This window comes from Chamaea fasciata, unplaced genomic scaffold (genome assembly GCF_029207755.1).
Source record: "Chamaea fasciata isolate MVZ Bird 193981 ecotype frontalis unplaced genomic scaffold, bChaFas1.0.hap1 SCAF_7, whole genome shotgun sequence".
Classification (NCBI taxonomy): Eukaryota; Metazoa; Chordata; class Aves; order Passeriformes; family Sylviidae; genus Chamaea; species Chamaea fasciata.
Genome location: NW_027094092.1, coordinates 21,488,061 through 21,497,224, shown reverse-complemented (window position 1 = coordinate 21,497,224; position 9,164 = coordinate 21,488,061).

Genomic DNA, 9,164 nt, shown 5'->3' with positions numbered 1-9,164 from the left:
ACTTTGAGCTACATGTGCACAAACCACTACAGCTCTCCTATAAAATGTCACAAGCTAATAGTATCTCTGGTGTAAAAGCAATCTTAGTGCCACGTAAGAAACCAGGATAAATTTAGATTTCTGATTAAAACAGCAATCAGTATTAAGCATACAGGGAAATTTGTAAAGAATTTTTCTGATGGAGTGTTGGAAGTACTAATTTGTATGAAGACTGTGTATTACTAATTTATATGAAGATTATGCATAGTCCATAATCCTCTTTCTTTCCTGTGAGGTTAACACAAAACTGATTGTTGCAGAGGTGCTTTCAGAAGAGTAAGGCAATGTTCTAGATAAGGAAATCCCTCAAACATCACTTGGTCAGGTGTATTGTGGCTTTAACTGTTATGAATGAGTGTTTGAGATTGCTTAAAGAATCACCAGCAAAGGTAGCAGTAAAAACCAGATTTAATATCAAGAAACAGCACGACAGAGTTCATTGGCAAGGTTCACTCTACTGCTTACGAGGTGGTTAAGGCACACCAAGGAGAAAAAGAGCTAAAACAAAATCCAGTCAATCAATCCAAACTGAAATTAACAGAGAACTGTGTGTGTGTGTTTGTGTGTGTGTGTGTGTGTGTGTGTGTGTGACAAAAGGGTAGGAATAGCAAGAATTAAAAAGGAATATGGCCTAAAGGCTTAACAGCACTCAAACTTAACAGGACTTATAGCTTAACAATTTAGCAAAGGAACAAGACTTACCAGCATTTCACACAGCTGATAATTTCATTTCAGGCCTAATTTACTTGGATATCGAAAGTATTTTAACATCTAAGAGAGCAGCATTTCTCCCATATTTGCCATAGCATTGGCACTCTTGTATGCACACAGACATAAAGAGTCAGTGCAAGGTACCTGTGACAAATTCCCCCGGAAGGCAGTGAAATGCTCACCTTGGATTCCTTTGCGACTCCTGAAGGGCCGAAGGGCTGGGCCCCGAGGAGTGGGGGCTTCAGCCCAGGATCCACGGTGCTGCAGCCGCCTCTGAGGACGGCAAACAAGAGCTCGCTGGCTCCAGGAGTGTCCCCTCGGAGGGAGGGCGCTGGTCACGCTCACTGCAGCCCAGGGGAGCTCCAAGGGTCTCATTTGGGATCGCTCTCCATAGGCCACAAGCCAGGGCCTGAATCACAACAACGCTTCATCCTGGCCACGGTTTGGGCACTTTCTTTGAAAGTGCAAGAACAGAGACGTTATGCCATTCGGGCAAGGAAAGTCGTTTCCACGGCTGTTCATAATAAAAACGCCAGGAGCTCGTTAGGCAGCAGCAGTTTGTGGGGGCAGACAGAGGCGTTTCTCAGAAGCCCGAGAGAAGCTGAGCCCGGGTGCTGCTCGTCCAGGCCCAGCCACAACGAGCGTTTCTGGGACCCTGGTGCGGCCTGGAAAGAGGGTAGGGAATGTTCCTCCACATTGACAAATGGGCTCTTTAGCCTCTGATTACTTTTTCATACCTCTGAAAATCTGCGATCTGATATTGTACCATGTCTGCATTACAGGGTGCTAGAGAAATAAATCTGTGTCCTTTTTTCCTGGCAGATCAGACCGACAGAGCAGTAGAGGCAGAAGAAAGAGCTGGTGAGGCTGGTACATGCATGCTGCAGCTGGAGTATCAGGTTTCAACCCCCTGGATGTGGTTAACACGGGACACATACCAGTCTTCCTGATCGTTTGAAATATATGCCTTTAAGTCCTGTGCTGCATTTAGGCGACATCAATTTGCCTGTGACTTTATCACTGAATCCTACTGTCAACAGGATTGTGTGAGAGAAATCCACTGGGTACAGTGCTCATTGGCACTTCTGAAAAAAACCCACTGGATTTGAACTCTACCCACCGTAGAGTTTAAATTGGTGCAGTCTGGCCTGAGGACTGCAGATGACAGACAGGACAGACTATTTGAGTACTGTCACAATATCCATAACACTATTCTGGATACACACTGTGCTGTCCAAAGTGCAAAGTCACTCAACCCTATGCATGACAGCAAGTCAGAGTGAGTGGAATAAAGGATACCTGAATTATGACTTTCTCTGATGCTACATTACATAGGGACAAATTGAGTAGTTATTAAATCTCATAAACGTCAGCTTCCCCTTATGTGACTGTGTTGAATTGTCCTTTGCAAAGCACTAGAAATCTTTAAATAAAAAGGACTACCTAATGGCAATTTCACCCATATTATGGCATACTCTTGTCCAAGATAACATGAAATTAATAAGTTTCTTGGCCTTTTCTCTGTACAATGAATGAATCAGGTAGATTTATATTATTGTTTGATTATACACAGAAGATATTATAATATATGTATTTAGTCATCATGCTATCAGAGTCAGAATGGAAGGCAAATTAAATATTTGGCACTTTTGTATATGAGAAACACAGACATCGCCACTTGCATCCCTGAGCACAACAATTATGTTTCTATTACAGGAATACTGGATCTGGGAAGAAGCACTATCATAACATTTGCACTCATAAAAGCTCTAATTTATTCCAACTTATAATTTTCTTTAACCATTCCAAATTATAATTTATTAACTTAGTCCACAACACTGTAGTGGCTGTGTTAGAATTGTATCCCCAAGATCTCTCTACAAAGAATAAAGAAAAATCAAATCCTATATAGCGTGATATATACAGTAATCTAGTCTACTTTTACCTTTTCACTAATCATAGAAGAAATGTCTGGCTATCAAGGTTTTTACCAGGCTTTAATTCCATTATGACTTAAATTGAGATAAATTCAAATCTCTGGTAAATTATTTCCTTCTCCTCCCATGTTCCAGCTGCAATGCTTATGTGCTCCTCTGGTGAACGTGTTCAATGAGTGAAACTGGAAGAAAATTATTTTTAGAGAAAAAACAAAACAAAACAAAACAATCCAAAACAACAACACAAACAGTGGCTTTCCATAAGTTTCATTCCCTGTACTGGATAATTTTGCAATATGGACCGAGCACTTGGGCTGGCCCAAGACATTAGGCAAGTGTGAGTATCTGGAGACAAGAACACAGATCTGGGACTAAGGATAGGATCATGGCAATGCTAACTTACATCTGCTTTTCTTTAGAAACGTCTGGATTTAAATAGAAAACAGAGATTGTACCCTGGAATTGAAAACAAAAGACACCAGGGAAATTTAGCAGCTGTAGATACCTACAGCATTTCAAGGCCTAATTTTTGACTTGGTTGTGGTTTTGTTATGTGTTTATAGGCAAAGACAAGCTTTAGTCTCTTTCCAGATTTGTGCAAAACAAGTGCAGAGTGAGTTCAAAACATTGTCATACCAGGATGGAAGCTGTGTCTAATTAATTCCCTTGGCACTGTAGGATAGTTTTCCATTGCATGCTCAACAGTATTATGTTCAATATTGAATATTAAATAATCTATTTTTTGGGGTCTGGTTTCTGTAAGAAAAGTATTTCACAGCTCCAAACCACTGCTGATGGAAATCCTTTGAACGATTCTTTATTTTCCCTAATTTATTCTTAATTTTTCTATTTACTCCTTTATTAAAAGTGGCAGGCATATTGATGGGAGATAGTAAACTTTTAGCAAGCTTTTATCTAAAGGGAATGATAGTATGCAGATCTAGCTATTTAATAAATCAAAGCAAACTACTCTAGGTTTGCCAACATAGTGTTCCTTGCTAACCAGTTCTCAAGAGCAAACAAGCTCTGCAGTTGGAAAGGTACTGGAAGTGGAAACTTCTCAGAACACAGCTGCAGTGTCTTAGGAATGGGAGCTGTGTCTCACATCCAGACTCCCCAGGGCTTCCACGCCAGCTCATGTCTGGAGGAAGCCATATAGTTGGCAGGCTATAGACGAGGCAAAGTTTGAACTCCAAACCCGGCAAGCAAGCTGAGTCACCTGGCACAGTGAATTGAAGCTACAATCAGTCAGACATAAAAATGAAGTTCTACAAATGACTTCAGGATGAGAGGAAGATGCTGAAAATGTGTTACTTGCAACCTATCCTCAAGGTTAAGGAGACTTAATAGACACTTATAAGCTGCAATTGTGTCAATAAAGTATTTCCCGGGGTAGCTCATCATGTGACTCAGCAGATAAGAATTTAAAACTTCCTCTATTTGCAAGAATAAGAAGCAGCACAGCCATTATCTCACTAAATTATGTTTTTACTGGATCACTTTCAATTAAGCACATTTTCAACAAGTCCATTCCATTATGCAAGGTAGTACTCCTTAGTGCATATGTTATGGAATGTGTGAGAAGAAAGAGAACCACCAGTTTCAAACCTCACCTCATCAAAGCTTTGAGTAATATCTAGTAACAGCTTACTCTGCTGCAGTGCCTCTAGCCATGAGGGACATTGAAGTCCATCAAGAAAGCCGGGAGAGAAAATGACATCACCTTTCACCAAAATGCTGCCACTTCTGAGAACAAGCATTCAAGTGGCAAACAGAAGAATGATGGCAAATGAAGAATGCTTTCTGCCAGGAAAAACAGAAATAATGGAAACTAAGTACAGCATCCCATCATGAAAACCATTTAAAACACTACCCTTCCCTCTATCAATGGGAAAACTTCCATAGTATTTAATAACCACAGAATATTAGAGGGTTTCTTGATTTTACTTTCAAATTGAAAAATGACACCTGGCAGCACAATGCCTCACAAAAAATACTGGAGACCTCTTTATTATTAACTTGGAGTGGAAATTGTTATTATTTAATACTGCAGAACTACATCATGCAAATCCCTTAAATTTCACTGGAAGTTTGCATCTAACTACTGACCCATGTTGTGACTTCTGAAAAAATCATAGACTGAGGCAACATAATAATGCTACTTGGCACTTTACATCTTTAAAGAACTATGGAAATGTTAATTAATTTCCTCAACAGCCTAGGGAGTAAATATTTTCATACTGATTTTACAGATTAAGGGGATGAAACATAATGTGTGGACATGACTTCTCCAAGGCAATCTATCAAATAAGTGTCAGATGTGGGACTAGAACTCAAAGATTCATCAGGCCTTTAAATAATGGTGCCCAGGGCAACCACTTATTTGTTCATTAAAAGTAGCTTAAACCATTTACAGATTCTCTTTAATATGCTATTGTACAGTGTATTGATTATTTGGAATAAAAGCTGATGATGAGGACGTGTTTTGTTCCATTTCTACAAATAATTTTTTTTTTATATTTCACTCTCAACTTTAATATTCTTTTCCATAAAATTAGGTGCATTCCAATCCAGAAATCAGGCATTTTAAAATATGATCAGAAGAGATCAGGATAGTGTATTGGACAGAATCCCTGTGTCAGAATGGGTGTATCAAATTTGTCTTTCTTTCCACTGTTTGGCTGGTTCTTTTCTTAATATTATTTCATTTTTATGAAAGCAGATCCTATCCTTTTGGCCTGTTGTTTTGTTTTTATTTTATTTTTGTTTTGTAACAGTAGAGAGAAAGGTTTCAGATGCATCTTTTTAAAAATTATTATTATCCTAAATCTCCTCTAGCCAAGAGCTCCAGGGTCTTTTGAAAAGCTTTATAGCACACCAAAACAAAGATTCAGAAACATAGCAACTTGTCCAACACATCAACTCAGTGGCCAAAATGCAAAGTATTTGAGCAGATAACAAACCTCATTCACCAGATCAATACATCTCAAAATTAATTTTAAATACAAGGACAAGAAGACAGATAAGATGGACATGCTACCTTTCTGCACAGAATATTTAGTCTGAGAAAAGTGTTTAGCCTGGGACAGTCAAAGAGCAAATCCCAAAGCTGGGGTGACCTCTTCTGCCTCTGCTTGATCTTCTCCCTTTCTAAGTATCTGAGGTCTGGTCTTACAGAACTAACAGATGTTGTTTTGCTCATGCTACCCTACAGCACATCTAGGAAAACACACTTTATAATACAGCAAGAAAATGATCCACTTCCAAAATAAGCACTGTTCTTTCCAGTGTCCCAGTTTTGTCAGTCTTAAGACCCTGAATACACTTGAGAGCCAAGAGTGCAGAATTCTCCTGACAGCATTAGGCCCATACAAAATCAATCTGTTTCATTTTCTCTTATTTAGAAAATAAGCTCTTCAGCTTCATCCTGCAGAGCGTTCACTCATCTATGCCTAAACAGTGCATTTCACTTACAGCTCTCAAGAATTCATTTCAATCACTATTTCAAGACTGAGCCAGCTGAATTGAAGGCTGTATATTTTCCTATGAAAGAGAAATAGAGACTTTCTGTAAAGTCCTTTGGAAGGAATTCTGATAAGAATCTGATTAGGAGTCCCACTCCAGATTTTCTAGAACTCTGTGTACCTTTTAATTCTGTTACAGCTACCATCACACAGTAGGGTGTTCTTTGCACTAACTTGTGGCAAATATCTATGCCAGTTCATTTGGTTTGTTGGCATAGTGTTTGGAAAGGTGACCAGAATTCTAGTATGGAAATAGGCTTCAAAGGGTGTTCCAGTGCAAAAAGGAGAAAGAAGTGAGGAATAACTAAAAGGAGAGCAGCAAGAAGAGTGTTTGCCACTGTTTCTGTTTACCCCTTTAAAAACTGATGAGTTCTTGGGCCCAAATGTATTCAAGCCAGAAGGCAAAAATCATCTTCCAAATCCAACATAACCCAGATAACTGGAATCTGACAGTAGCATAGAAATCCCATACTCTTTAGGCTAGTGCTGCTACAGCTACACCTAGCTACTACTTCTCTGAGAGACAATGTCCAAACATTTGTCTTGGAAGACATGGTACAGGGCCACCGAAACACTAAGCTGCTGCTAAGCCTGTGACAGTTAGCTAAGCCTACTTTCAGTTTATTATGACAATGAGCTCCACTAAATCTTTAACAGGCAGACAAAAATCGTTTTTATAAGAACAACCCTGAAATGTGGACCCTTCTCTACTATCCACAAATACTGCTGATGTGTCCTATAACATCCACCCACTGTGAACTGAGAACATGAAGTTCTGCCTGCACAAACCGGGTGATTTCATAGCCACAGCAATTCCAGAAGAATGGGTATAGTAACAACATGTTTCTGCTAAAGAAGCTTTCTGTGCAGTCATAAAGTTTCAGTGGAGGGAGCTTTCCATTGACCTATTTCTCCTTCCTCATAGTAGGATTCCTGCTTTTCAGCAGTCTTCACATAAAGAACTTGTCTTTTCTCCATTTACTCACCCATATAGGAATATTGTCTCTTGCTGCACAAAGAGAAATTTCTAAATAAAAAACTCATACAAGACTCACAGCCTACCCCATAACATCCTATAGTTAAGAAAAATACAACTCAATCCATCCACTTTAAGTGATCCAAGGAAGTAGACAGTACCGTTTTTTGCTTAGAGAAACCTTTACAATACCATGCAGGCTAAATTCTGGGCATAGTAAAGACTTCTTAACTACTATTGTACATGAAAGGATGACAATACTGATTTCATGTAAGATGTGGAGGGTCTGTCTGTTTTGGTGAAAACTCTGACTGTTGTGCAGCTAGATAAATCTAGAGGTAGGGGAGCTGCCACAGCCTGCATTTTCTTCAACTACAGCTCTAGTTAAAAATGGCTACGTAGAAATTATTCCATCTGGTCGCCATCTCTGTAGCACATGATTCAAATCAATCCTTCTTGCTGAGACTTCTGCAGGAAACTCGCTTCCTTAATAGGCCTCTTCTCATCTCCATCTTAAAAGTGTCCATTTTTCTTCACCCCGCACTGGTAGTAAGGACTACTAAAGCAGCATTAAAATTTCAGTTTCCTTCTGTCCTCTGACAAGAAGAGTGTCTCAAAGACCATAATACAAGCCTTCTGGAAGAAGGCATCCAATGTTTTATTCAGTTATGGCTCCTCCATTAACCCACACAGAGCTGCTGATGCTCTGACATCCTCTAGAAATGCTTTCTTGAAAAGACCTTTCCCCTGCAGTGTCTGCTCAATACAGTACTCTGCTTCCTACCCTTTTCTATAGTGTGGTTAGGTGCTCTTTGCTGTAATAAAAAGCCATAATTTTTCACTTTTGTGGTGGCTACTCTTTGTATCAGTATCATGTAATATGATGGGAATCCACAAGATGACAGGTTGTGCAAATGTACATCAGCCTCAGTACAGAGAACTGTCTCAAGAAACAATGAGCTTTGGATACTTTAAGTTTTTATACTTAATTAAATGAATTTGTCAGAACTGTAAACAAGTCTTTTTTTAAATTGTTTGTTTCAGTTTTTGTTTTTCTAAACATTTGTTTCAAAGAAAGTTAGGTCAGAGCATTAGTCACTGCTGTCATCTTCTGTCATCTTTGTGCCCCTGAGAAGGATCTGAAGGCCGGTGTGCAGTCGTACCTATCTCTGTCCTAAACATGCATCAGTGGTTACCTGAAAGGCTGTGGATGAGAAACTGCCATCTCCCCTTGAGTAATTGTAACAAGGAAGGAGGACACTGTGTGCACTGGTTTGACAAAGGATTAACCTGTTTCCTCTTCTGTGAAGTTGTAATGGGCTCATTCATTACTCACAGAGCTTCATGACACATCACATGTTAGGGAATGATGCCTCTGGTTCATTCCAGGAGGTGAATGGTTAGGACAGAAGGGATGGGAGCCAGACAGGAGTGCTGGAGGAGGAGGGCCAAGTGAGGTAATGATAATAAATGCTGATAAAACTGGGATAACAATTAACTGATTTTAAGCAGTGTTTTAGGGCTTTCAGAGTGCTATGAAAACATTAATTAACCTTCACAATTACCATTCTGAGATGTGTAAATATCCATCAGTACAGTATGATTTGCCGAAGAAATCTATGTGATTTGAGACAGCAAGAAAGAAAAAAAAAGAAAAAAAAAATCCGTGTTTGTGATATGCATGTATATTGGAAAAATAAAGCTGTGCAAAAGCCATTCAACACCATGGTGTATGTCTTCACCATGCTGTAAAAGTGGCTGTTGTTTTGGGGGCTGTCAGTGGCACAGAATGGAGCCCTGGAGCCGTGGTGAGGTGCTGCTGGCTGGGACAGTCATCCCCTCCAGCGCCTTGTCTCCACTCTAGCACAGGCAGGCAGCACGTGTAATTGCCCACACTCCATTCTGGCAGCCTCCCCATGTCAGGAGCCTGGCCCATTTCCCCATGCTTAAAATTTAATCAGAGATTTTACTGCTCAT